Raw genomic sequence first — 12,389 nt, forward strand, 5'->3', positions numbered from 1 at the left:
ATCTATTTCCCTACAGTCTATATCCTTTTCCACAGTAAATACTGATGCAAAATATTCATTTAGTATCTCCCCCATTTTCTGTGGCTCCACACAAAGGCCGCCTTGCTGATCTTTGAGGGGCCCTTTTCTCTCCCTAGTTACCCTTTTGTCCTTAATATATTTGTAAAAACCCTTTGGATTCTCCTTAATTCTATTTGCCAAAGCTATCTTATGTCCCTGTTTTGCCCGCCTGACTTCCCTCTTAAGTATATTCCTATTTTCTTTATACTCTTCTAAGGATTCACTCAATCTATCCTGTCTATACCTGACATATGCTCTACTTTGCAAGTAAGTACGACCATCTTCTCTCTGCTACCAAAGCACATGGTTTACCACTCTCCTTGCATGCAACATCTTCCCTCACTGCATGCCCTTCATGCTGTCTACGCATGCAGTTGGGACACCTCACCAACGTCTGCCCACCAACACGGGTTCCAGACACTTTCCTCTAATCCAACCCCTTTTTACCTCATTCATGTAAAATTGCCCATAATAGGGCCTGAAGAATAAGGACCAATCATGAGACTCATTACTATTCGGCTCCACAACCCTATTAGAAGAGGATACTGGCCCCAGCTGATGAGGCTCAAGATCACTCCTGTGGTGATACTGAAACATCTATGTCCTGGCAAACAAGTAAGACTCATTGTCCATCTCTGTTCTACTTTTCTATTATGCCACTATGAGTGGACACTTGACATATCCAAGCCCATTTCCCTTGCTCATGACACCTTCTCTCTTTTGTCTTCTGCAGGTAACAGTGGAATCTGCATGATCTCTGGGCCACGAGGTCTGTCCCGCTAATCACCCACTCCTCCACCTCTGTGGAAGAAGTCACAGACCCCTTAGAGATGCCCTGTCCAGGTTGCCTCCTGTACCCTCCACCAGCTCGGATATTGACACCTCGGTGGGTACTTTTGTGAGATTAAAGTCCTGGAACCTGTGGGTGATCACATCAGTTTTCTCAGCTGGCACTGTCAGAGAGCAGTCACCAGGGACAGGAGGACTCTATGTAGTTGGTGATTAAGAACATCGCAGAACTCACAAACAGGCACGGGAGTAGCAGGCAGGTTAGGTGAATGGCACTGGGCATACCAACGCCAGGTTTTCAGGACTGCACCCATGATGTTGGCACCATGGTCTCTCTGGCATGGGAGGGTCTAGCAGCCTCCATGGACATGTTGGTAACTGCTGTAGAAAGCCAGCATCCAACACATCCAGTGTCTGCTGAATCTAGTCACCGAGCTGGTATCTACTGCTCCAGCCAATGGTGCTCAGCTCACAGCAAGACAACAGTGGGATCGGACGCCTTGACCTTACTACATGTGCCCCTTCCACACAAAAAGACAGGATGATACCAGTAGTTACCCAGATGAAGAAGGAATCACTTCCTGCCCTCACAGAAAGAGGAGCCTCCTAGGATACTCCAGGACCTTCCACCTCCACCATGCCTGCCATCATCAGCCTCACGGGTGTTCAAGCTGAGGAGGGTGCATCTGCATTTGGGCAGTACACATTCGGAATGCCTGGGTCCACCAACAACTAGCTCTACTGGGGCTTCTTGACCAAAATGCCAAGGCCAGTGGGCTCCACTGTAGGCTCGGCTTCCTTCAGCTCAACAGTAACCCTGGAACTGCACTGAAACATAGTGGGAGGGAAAGGAAAAGGGAGACCTTCTGATGTCACAAAGATGGCATGGGCATTACTTTATTGTAAACGTGTTTCCACCTTTGGAAATATTTTCTGATTTTACATCATCAGCTGTGACTGTCAGCCTAGCTGCAACAACAAGATTGAAGATCGAGAGCCTCACATCCTTTGTGCTACATGAGAGTTTAGCGTCCAAAATCTGTAATGAGCAGTTTCTCAAAGGTGATAACCTAGGCTGCAATGCACTGTTTTGGTATGTCAGCCATTACTGGATTGACTCTAGACATTGCATGATGTGATCCAGAGTGCTTGTAGTCCACGGTACTGGTTAAAGCCTAATATTCAGATAACATGTAGTGCTCACTGTTGTCTTTCATCTATACTCTCTGGTGCCTCTACATTGTTGTTGCTGTTTGAATGGACTCATACAGGCAAAATTGAAGCCACCTCTCTGACAGACTGAAATACTGACCTAATCCACTTTGGTGGAGGTGGTGGCCATTTCAGCTCCATTGAACACTTCCTTTTTAAAACATGATAAAAGGAAGCATCGGTCACTCTTTATGCACTGAGTTTCAGGCTCAGCCTCTTCCCTTGACAACAGTGAGCACTACATGTTATCTGAATATTAGGCTTTAACCAGTAGCTCCTGATAACTCTCCTTGACTTTTAATGGATGGACTCCAGGACTAACCATGGTCCAACACCTTGACTGACTTGGGCAGATAACACTGAGTGTTAACTGGTGTCCTTTCCTTGACTGAGGCCTGACAATTTCAGAGATGACCATTAGGTTGAAATACTTGCCGTGTGTTTGTCACATACTCTGCTAGGACATTCTGTACATAAAACTTGTCCACCCCCTTGACTGTTCATTCCTGGCTTTGTAATTGCACTAAAAGGCAAGACAAGACAAAAGTACTGGGAGCATTTAAGCTCTGACCGAGAGGCAAAGTCCAAAAAGACAAGGCATGGCAGAGATGCTGTGAGTATTTAGGTAGGCACAAAATGAGTAACTGCAAAGAGAGCAAGCGAGACGCCCTGAGATGTAGCCTAGGTCAGTCTATGATTTAGTTCCTGTACTTGCATGCAGCATAGAATCATTGAATCATAGAATATAAAAGATGCCCTTTGGCGCATCGAGTCTGTAGGGTCACAGCTACCTAGACTAATCCCATTTTTCCATATTAGATCAATAGCCTTGAATATTATGGCATTTCAACTGTTCATCCAAGTACTTTTTAAAGATTGCTAGGTTACCTGCCTCAGCTACACTCACAGTCAGTGCATTCCAGACCCCTGGTGCCCTCTCGGTGAAGAAAAGGCTTTCCTCCAATCCCCTTTAAACCTCCTGCCTTTCACTTCAAAAGCACCCTCCCTTGTTCTTGACCCTTCACAATGGGAGGAGTAAGTTTCCTTTTTTGTCTGAAGGACTGAGACGGATATGTTTGTGCTTTCAGGTCAAATTTGGTTTTGAATGGGCCACTGGACATCACTCTTCCTCAAATGTAAGGCACCTTTGCTTCAATGTCAGACACATTCATGAATGATCACAGAATGACAGATATAAAGTGGCCATAGGTGGAATATGATGAGAGGCAAGGAGCTATTGCACGATATTTGTGTTAATTTAGGACTCAGTGACCTTCTTACAACAATGCTAAGTCTTTGGCTGAACCCAAGGTTGCAGGGTTAAAGGATATATGCAAGTTATTGCTATTGAGAATGTTTTTCAGAGCTGAGAAATGTCATCCCACTATAACCTCTATCCTCATTGGAGAAATGAAGAAGTTTTTAACCCTGACATGGCAGCTGTGTAAACTAATCCCACAGCTAGAAGGATAGTCAATTAAACATTTGATGGTTTAAAGTACACATATATATTTACAAATGGAGAACATGTTCAAAATGAAGTGTATATGTCAACTATCTTCCCTCAGAACATTTTGCTTTCCTTGCCTTCTCACTCCGTTTAGGTGCTGTCTTGGCATCCACAGCTGCGATGGAGGGAGCCTGCTCTGTAGGACAGCCTGTTGGCTAGGAAGATTTGGGTAGACAATCCCAAGAGTGTTTCTAGCTAGAAGACCCAGGTATGATGAGAGTATCCTGCTCAGATGTAGGCTTGCTCTCCCTGGTTGCAATTTGCATAGCATTGTGGATCAGAGACAGAGTGGAGATGAAAGAGCTGACACTTCTGGAGTGTCCTGAGAGTGGTCTTCAGCAGTCTGTGCACAGCTCCTCTATTGTCTGCCTGCTTGCGCAGTCCCCCGCTACTTTAGAGGAAGGAACCCCTAACATGAGGTCAAGGTTCCTCACCTCTTCTCACCTTACTGTTGGTACTGATTACTTAATGCTAAAGTAATGGAGTGTAGATCTACATACATTTTTAAAAGCACTGAGCATTCTGCTGGATGTGGAAATATACGTAAATAGCTATTAGCACAGGTATTAAGGGCAAATATACTGACACACTACTGAACATATTCACTGCGTCAATTATATTACTTCCCTCTGATGACATGGTGATGCAAACATGGGTTACTTCAGAACTGATTCTTTTTCCAGCCCCAATTATAACTGTAGCTGTTCCACATGAGCATGTTGATTAATTACTATCAGAATATGGCATTATGGCAGCTCATGAAACAGATGAATGGAAAAATTACTTTTCTCATGAGACAATGCTTTTATTATGAATATTCAACTTTGGTGATTTACTGTTATAACTGATTACTTGTCTGAATGAATACATATAGTTGAGGAGTTCTTTGTATTTTACAATGTTACCTATAAATCATATAGCTCAGCAGTGTCAGAATGTTAGCATTTCCTGATTAAATTACAGATATGCATGCGACATTCTAAATTTGTTGTCAATCCCTTTCGGAAAGATTTATCTCAGATTTCCATATTAAAATTTGGCATAATTGAGATGAAAACATTTGTGTAGTTGCTCTGAAATATCTGTTGGAAACTTACTTAAGGCTGTAACAAGTAAGTAATATAATAAGCATGAAGAGCTGAATCCACCCTGCCCCTAGATGACATGAGCAATGGCAAACCATTTGGGTAAATATGGTGAGATCTGCAGAAATGAGATGCTTGACTTTGAGAAAAGAAATCTGGTTCTGCAACAAATTTTGAACAGTATGATGTGCATCTTGTGAGTAAGGGGCGAGAGGCATTAAATATGTAGTCTCAATTCATTGAGATGCAGTTTCTCATTCTCACACCAACGGGATAGAAACTAAATGGTGACCTGAAGGTCAGAATGATAAACTGGTGACTCCACCTCACTGTGTGTTCTTTTGGATTTCCAACTTCATTGGCAGTTACCAGCTTCTCTGTGACAGTGACTGCAGCCTCTGCCCACTGAGGTTGACATCAGACAAGCACCAGCATCGCCACATCATCATGGCACATCTCTGACCCACTTGCTTTCCCACTTCAACAGAGCATTTTGGAGCTTGCTGGCACCTTTCAATGAAATGCTGCTGCCAGGACATTTCACACATTGGCGCAAGCACTCAACTCATGACATGAATCAGGCTATATCTCATGCATTTTCAATCGGTCTCTTAGCGCTCACTCACTCTGTGCCTATTTGAGTACTCACAGCATCTCTGCCTTGCCTTGCCTTTTGCACGTGACCCCTCATCCAAAGTTCAAAGGCTCACTGTAATTCTGTTTTGTCTTTTTTTATTACCAGATGCAAATCCAGGCATTTATTGCTGGTACATGGTTGTCAGTAGTGATCAGTCAAAGGGGTGGACATGTTGCTGCACAGCATCAAGCTACTCAATGTTTCTCCTGGATCATGTGCCAATGATGTATGTGGCAAACACAATGTTTCAGCCAAATGGCCACATCCCAAAGTTTAAGGAGACTATTCCTCAGTGAGGTCATGGGGGCACTTTTATCAATACAAGATCCTAGTATGAGGGCATTGTCTGATATCAGTCCAGATATGGTCATTCAACCACTTGGGACAGTCAGAGTCAAGCCATATCTCTACTATCCAGGGAGTGAGCCATGATCAGTCCTATAGGCTCAGTTCAACCAGTCAGGGGATGCACAGAGAATCATTTGGGAGCTGCACATATGATGTTCAGGAGTCTGTTCCTTGGCCAGTCAGGTCTATATATCAAAGTCAGTCAGGGGTGGGGGGCAGCATGGAATGGTGGACCAGTGACAGTCCTGTGGACTTGTCCACTGAAGCAAACAACTGCTGACGTAGGGATTGGTGATCTCAATCATGGGGACTGGAGGCAGCATATCGGAAGATTGTGCAGATGAGAAAAGGTGGCAACTATATTTTGTTCAGCGGTGGAGGTCAGAACACCATGATGTGCTGTCCAGATATCTGCCATGAAATTCTTTCCCTGTTGCAGCTATTGGAGATTATAGGATGGCCCCTCCACTTTAGTTTCTAGGGTAGTTATGTCGAGGCTTTTGTACCAGTACCATCCAGACAAAGTTCACAACTTGATCCTTGGAATTGCTGCTCTAACCAGCTGGAGGATACCCAAGGTGATGGGATGGATGATGAGTATCCGTGAGAGCTGCAGCATTGTGTGAAACAAGAGCGTGGGTACTGTCTTCAGATAGAACAGTACCTTGAGCATCCAATAGGGCTGCAGCATTGCCACAGCAATACATAGCGGTCTTCTTGGTGAATATCATTCAATGGAACTGAAGCCTGTGATGACATCTTTCAATGACTGTAAATGTTGTGTTGCTGCTGAGCCCAGCAACCCCTGCATAACCACAACTGCAACTACAGCTATTAATTCTTTGATCTTTCATGCTGCTTAATAAAGGGCAAAGTTACAAATGGATGGAAGCCTTCACAACTTCTGATTTTTCATCATTCAATCTTCATACATCTTCATACTAGAGTGGGTTCACCATGAGTTTGAACTCTCACAAGGTTGTGAATCACAGGAAGGATGGAAGGACTGACAACCTCTAGAGTATGCTGAGCAGAGATTTTTAAGGGTTCTGTACGTGGCTCCTCCTCAATCTGGGTGCCTCCTGGCATTGCCCTGTTACCTTGTGAGGAAGGGGCTCCTGAAATGTGATCAAGCTCCTTCATTCCCCTGTTAACTTGCTGTGGTTACAAAGCCACACTGGCAGATCTATATGCATGTCCAGCAGACAATGAGTGTGCTTGACCTATCTCTCTATGATAACCAGTAACCTGTCCATGAAGACAGGCAAACACTCACACGTGAGCACAGTATAAATCTTCAAGCCACCATGGTATACCTAGAAATGGCATTGAGGACAATTGATTCTAGGATTCCCTGTATCTGCCTCCTGAAGGGACCTTCAGATACAATTTCTTCATGAAGAGGTTGTTTAGCAGCTGCTGGAGGCTGTTGCTGGTCTTGGCCATGTTGGTGGTTTGGTTTCTCTTCCATTTCTCTATACCTCTCCTGCACTGTCGACCCAATGACAATAAGTCCTGTTGTGGTCATGGTCCCGGTCTTGATGCAGAGAATCTTATATTTTCAATCTTTCCATCCTTTCCCAACTGACTTGACATTGCCCACATTTTTGTTAGGGCTAATGTTTCATTTAAATGACGGGCTCAGAGATGAGTATGAATACCCAGTTTCAATGTTTGTAATGCCAAGCCAAAACTAGTATGACATAAGAATGAAGAAGTATTTGCGGTGATAAAGTGATCCAGCTGTTAAGCTAGTCAGATTTAGAAGAGTTTATTTAATAATGGTAGTTGCAGAGGACCATAGAGACAGTTGGCTCCAGTGATGGTTTAACCTGAGATCACTGTGCTTCAGGTGAGGGGAGAGGTTGAGAAGAAAAGTCCTTCATGGTAATTTCAGCCAGTGTGGGAATTGAACTCACACTGTTGGCATCATTCACCAGCCATCCAGCCAAATGAGCTAACTAACCCCTTGATAATGGCAACATATGCAAGCAAAATTGTATTTTTACAAAGGAAAATCCTTACAGATAGACTTACCATGCATTGACATGGCTGAAAGGTCTATTGACTGTGTAAGACTTGTGATAAAATCCCCAAAGGTCTACTCCTAAATTCCATTTAAATTTTGTGCTTGTTTGTACTATTTCAATTACTAATTTTGATGAAGTAGAAAGTTTGTAACTACCTCTGCTATTGATAAAACCCTTTATTGTTAGATACATCACATTAACTGCTCAGTCACTTTTCAGTTAAGTAGAGCATAGTTTGGTTAAATTGAATCTTATAATTCATTTCCCATTTTCATTTTTATTCACTAAGTCTCTTACCTTCTCAACAGAAAATAAGTTGGATTGAAACAAGTTACCTTAGGGTGCTTCTGGATCAGTGGTGCTGGAAGAGCACAGCAATTCAGGCAGCATCCGAGGACAGGCAAACCTCGGATGCTGTCTGAATTGCTGTGCTCTTCCAGCACCACTGATTCAGAAGAAGGTTTCCAGCATCTACAGTCATTGTTTATACCTTTGGGTGCTCATCAACCCCTGAAATACTTTGACATGAAATTATTGTGCAAATGAAAGCAAATGCAGTAGCCATTTTTTGTTCAGAATATGAACCAGCAAATGCTAATGAGGTAAACTGCCTAATAACTTGTTTTAGTGATATCAGTTGAGAGATAAGATTTGGCTAATCCACCTGACTTTCTTCAAATACAGCTATGGGTGTCTCATTGAAAAGGTAATACCTCTGTCAGAAGAGCGCTCATGCAGCATTGCACTGCAATGCTGGAATAGATTACATGCTCAATTCTCTGCAGTAAGCCTTGATATATTTGCAATGTAGAAGTGCACACTGCTACTGAGCCACCTACTACTGAAATATCCTCCTGAAATCAAATCAGTATTTTCCAAAGTGGTTTTCAAATCACCAGTGGAAGATATTAAACATACAGATATGGGGAAAGACAAATCTGTGCAAGGGTTTTATCACAACATTTGCTGCAAAAGTCTGCCTGGCATCCTCAAAACTGACATCTCCAATTGGAAGAACAATTATATTCAGCCTGCAACATAAAATAAAGTGACTTATTATTTATTTTTATTGGAATTTAGTTTTAGCTCATAAATTCATTAATTCTGTGATTTCAAATATGCAAACCTGATCATTGTGAAATAATTGTGTATTCTTCAAAATAACTGCAAGGTTAAAGATCATTTTAAAAAGGCATTTATTTTTTATGCTATTGTCAGGCTTATGTTGTACATGCACTCTTGTAAAGCTGAGTGTATATTTTCTGAGTAAAGTTGTCCTTCTTTTCAATGAAGGACAACTTTATTATTTGTTTTACTAACTTTATCATGCAATAACTGACAAAATCAAGGCAGGCTAAATTGTTGCTTTCCCTACAATATTAATACTCTTCTAGTTCTTTCTTATAGTATGGAGCTATTTCAACTGTCTTTGCTTGAGGTCTTCTGAATGAAGCACATAAATATCCTGATTGAATAATGCAGAATGTCCAAAGGAGTTTTAGTCACACTTGGATCAATGTCAGGAGGGGTAGGGAAGTGGTTGAGTGTTTGTGTAAAAATGTAATGTTATAACTGAAAGGTATTGGAGTGGAAAATATACTTTTAGCAAACTGATGCATACAGAATATTGACAGATATATGAGAAACAATTAGTTTAGTTCCTCAATATTTCTTTCTGTATTCATTGTGGTAGAGTCCACACAGAGAAAATTATTACAGTTTTGAGGGAATCCAGAATAAGAGGTCATTAATGTTCAATAGTCATTGAAAATCCAATAAGGAGTTCACAAAATCTTTAGCTAACAAGTGGAAAGTACGTGACATTTATCACCACTGAGAATAATTAAGCAATTTGGCATATGTGCATTTAAGAAGAAGATATATCAGCTCATGAGGGAGAAAGAAACAGAAGGCTTTTTCTTTCAATAAATAATGCCCAGCATTAGAGATTCAGTACATTGTCAGTTAATAGTAGACTATCTTGCAAAAGAAAATTATTTGATCTTAACTTGTGCTGCAGGTTCAGGATTTTGTATTAAGATTGAAGATGATTCTATGGCGTCATTTGGATACTGTTTGTTTATAGTAAGTAATGTTCGATGTTTGGAAAAATAATCACTTGTATATGTTAAATCAATGTTAAAAGACTATTGTTATGAACCTCACAGAGACTATCTACTTGTCCAAAAATATTTAAATATCCAATGACAAGCTGAAAAAAATCACGCAACATGAATTCAATTTTCAACACTTTTTACTGTAATAAATGATTTAACTATGTGGTACTTAGTAGGCAGCATCAGAAAACAACATTGTCCTCACTTTGCCACTCAAATATTCCATGCTTCAGTTGCAATTTATATCCCACTCTCTGCAGAATAGCAGTTTTTACAAGAATCAGTTCAATGTCGCTCTCAACTTCTAATGTGTTCTCCCAGTTTCACTGAGTAGTAATGCTTGGTGACTGTCAAAAGGTGCTTTTCTCTGTCATCATAGAAACCTCACATTGAAACCTTATAGCAAAGCTTACTCCAATGATTTTTTTATAACTCCCTGGATGAATATTTCAGATTCCTTAGCATGTCATGGCTTGTGATGAGAGACCGATCTACCCTGCTGCATACGAGTTGACTATTTATAGTAAGACCTTGTGCTTCTCTCTACTGACTACATTACTTTTCTCTCACTATCTGAGGAAGATATCCTTCGCATTTTTCTGCCCAAATCTTGAAGACTAGGGTTAGATTTTTACTAATTTCCAAATGGCTGGGACAATGGTGAGAAAGTTTGAAAATCAGACAAGAATAGAAAATTGAGATTCTCAATTTTAAGGAATAAGTGGAGCAATTTTCCACCACTTCCTCTGGCAGCTTGTTTCATGCACGCACCACCTTCTGTGTGAAAATGTTGCTCCTTATGTTCCTTTTAAATCTTTTCCTCTCACCTTAAACCAATGTCTCTAGTTTTAGGTTTCTCTAATCTGGGGAAAAAACCTTGGTTGTTCACCCCATCCATGCCTCTCATGATTTTATAAACATCTATAAGGTCACCCCCTCAGCCTCCGACACATGAGGCAAATAGCCCCAGTCTTCATTGGTCAAAACATTGAGTAGGAGTTGGGACGTCATGTTATGGTTGTACAGGACAGTGGAATATTGGGTCCGGTTCTGGTCTCCCTCCTATTCGAAGGACATTGTGAAACTTGAAAGGGGTCAGAAAAGATTTACAAGGATGTTGTCAGGGTTGTAGCTTTGGGAGAGGCTGAATAGGCTGGATCTTTATTCCCTGGAGCATCACAGACTAGAGTATAACCTTTTAGAGGTTTAAAAAATTATAAGGGGCGTGGTTAGGGCGAAAACTGAAGGTCCTTTTCCTACGGTGGGAGAGTCTAAAACTAGAGGGCACAGGTTTAAGGTGAGAAGGGAAAGCTTTAAAAAGGATCTGAAGGGTAACCTGTTCAGGCAGAGGGTGGTGCGTGTATGGAACAAGCTGCCAGAGAAAGTGATGGAGGCGAGTACAATTACAACATCTGAAAGACATCTGGATGGGTATATGAACAGGGAGAATTTGGAAGGATATGGGCTAAATGCTGGCAAATGGGACAACATCAGATTGGGATGTCTGGTCAGAGTGGACAAGTTGGATCAAAGGGTCTGTTTCCATTATGTATGACTCTAAGTCACCCTGCCTGGTTGAGTGGCAGATTTTGCAGTTCACATGACAATGCTAATTTTTCCATTATACTTGAAATTAAATAGATAGTCCCAACACATAATCATTATGGAAAATCACACATTCAAAACGCATAGAAGTAAATTTTATTTTTTCTTTTGTCACGATGGAGCAAAAACTCACTTTTAATTCATGTCTACATATTGGTATTGTAAAAAGCCTAACAAAGCTGGCTGCACTGACCACGTGACTGGGCTTAACAATAACCTTCTGAAATTTCTACAAAGTCAGTCAGATAACAGTCTAGAACACCCATGTAATTCTTAACCCATGTATCTGCTACGTCGATGATCATTTCAAGACAAAGCATTTAAATAACAGAATTACAAATAACAAATTCCAAAAAAAAAAATTGTGTAGACCATAGACAGCTGGCTATCTGTAATGCAAGCCTTTGTCTTGGTGGCATCTGTTCCTTCTCCCCTAGGAGACTTGATCACATGACTCCCTTAGTGATGAACTGAATTGTCTCTTTTATAAATATTTCAGTTTTGAAATATCAAACAATTAAGGTCATCATATCTGCTGACAAAATCAATATTCTGGTCTGCAAAGGAAAAGTTTCGAGTTTGCTAAAATCAGTGACCAACCTGCATTTATGTACTCACTAAGTCGAAATTTCCATTTTTCAAAACATTGAAACAGAGTCACATTTCAGCACAATATCTTCAGAAGACTTTCAAATGGATTTTTAAAGGGAGGAACCTGTCTACAATTTCTCAATTGAACAGGTAGTCAATCCAGTTCAAATTTGTTGTGGTCCTTGCAAAATCAGAGTCTGCAAACAGAGGGAGTGGGAAAATACTGTTTAAAAGGTGAGAAGTTAAGTCACAATCAGCTTAGGGATAGATGATGACCTGGGGGGAGAGATTTGTTTCAAAACTTATGTCCTATCCATACAGAATTTGGTACCTCACATCTGAGATTGGTTCCAAAGAAATGAGTCAAAGATTTGACCAAAGCTCATGAAGTCTGAGGAAAGTCCA

This window comes from Chiloscyllium plagiosum, chromosome 3, assembly GCF_004010195.1.
Source record: "Chiloscyllium plagiosum isolate BGI_BamShark_2017 chromosome 3, ASM401019v2, whole genome shotgun sequence".
NCBI lineage: Eukaryota > Metazoa > Chordata > Chondrichthyes > Orectolobiformes > Hemiscylliidae > Chiloscyllium > Chiloscyllium plagiosum.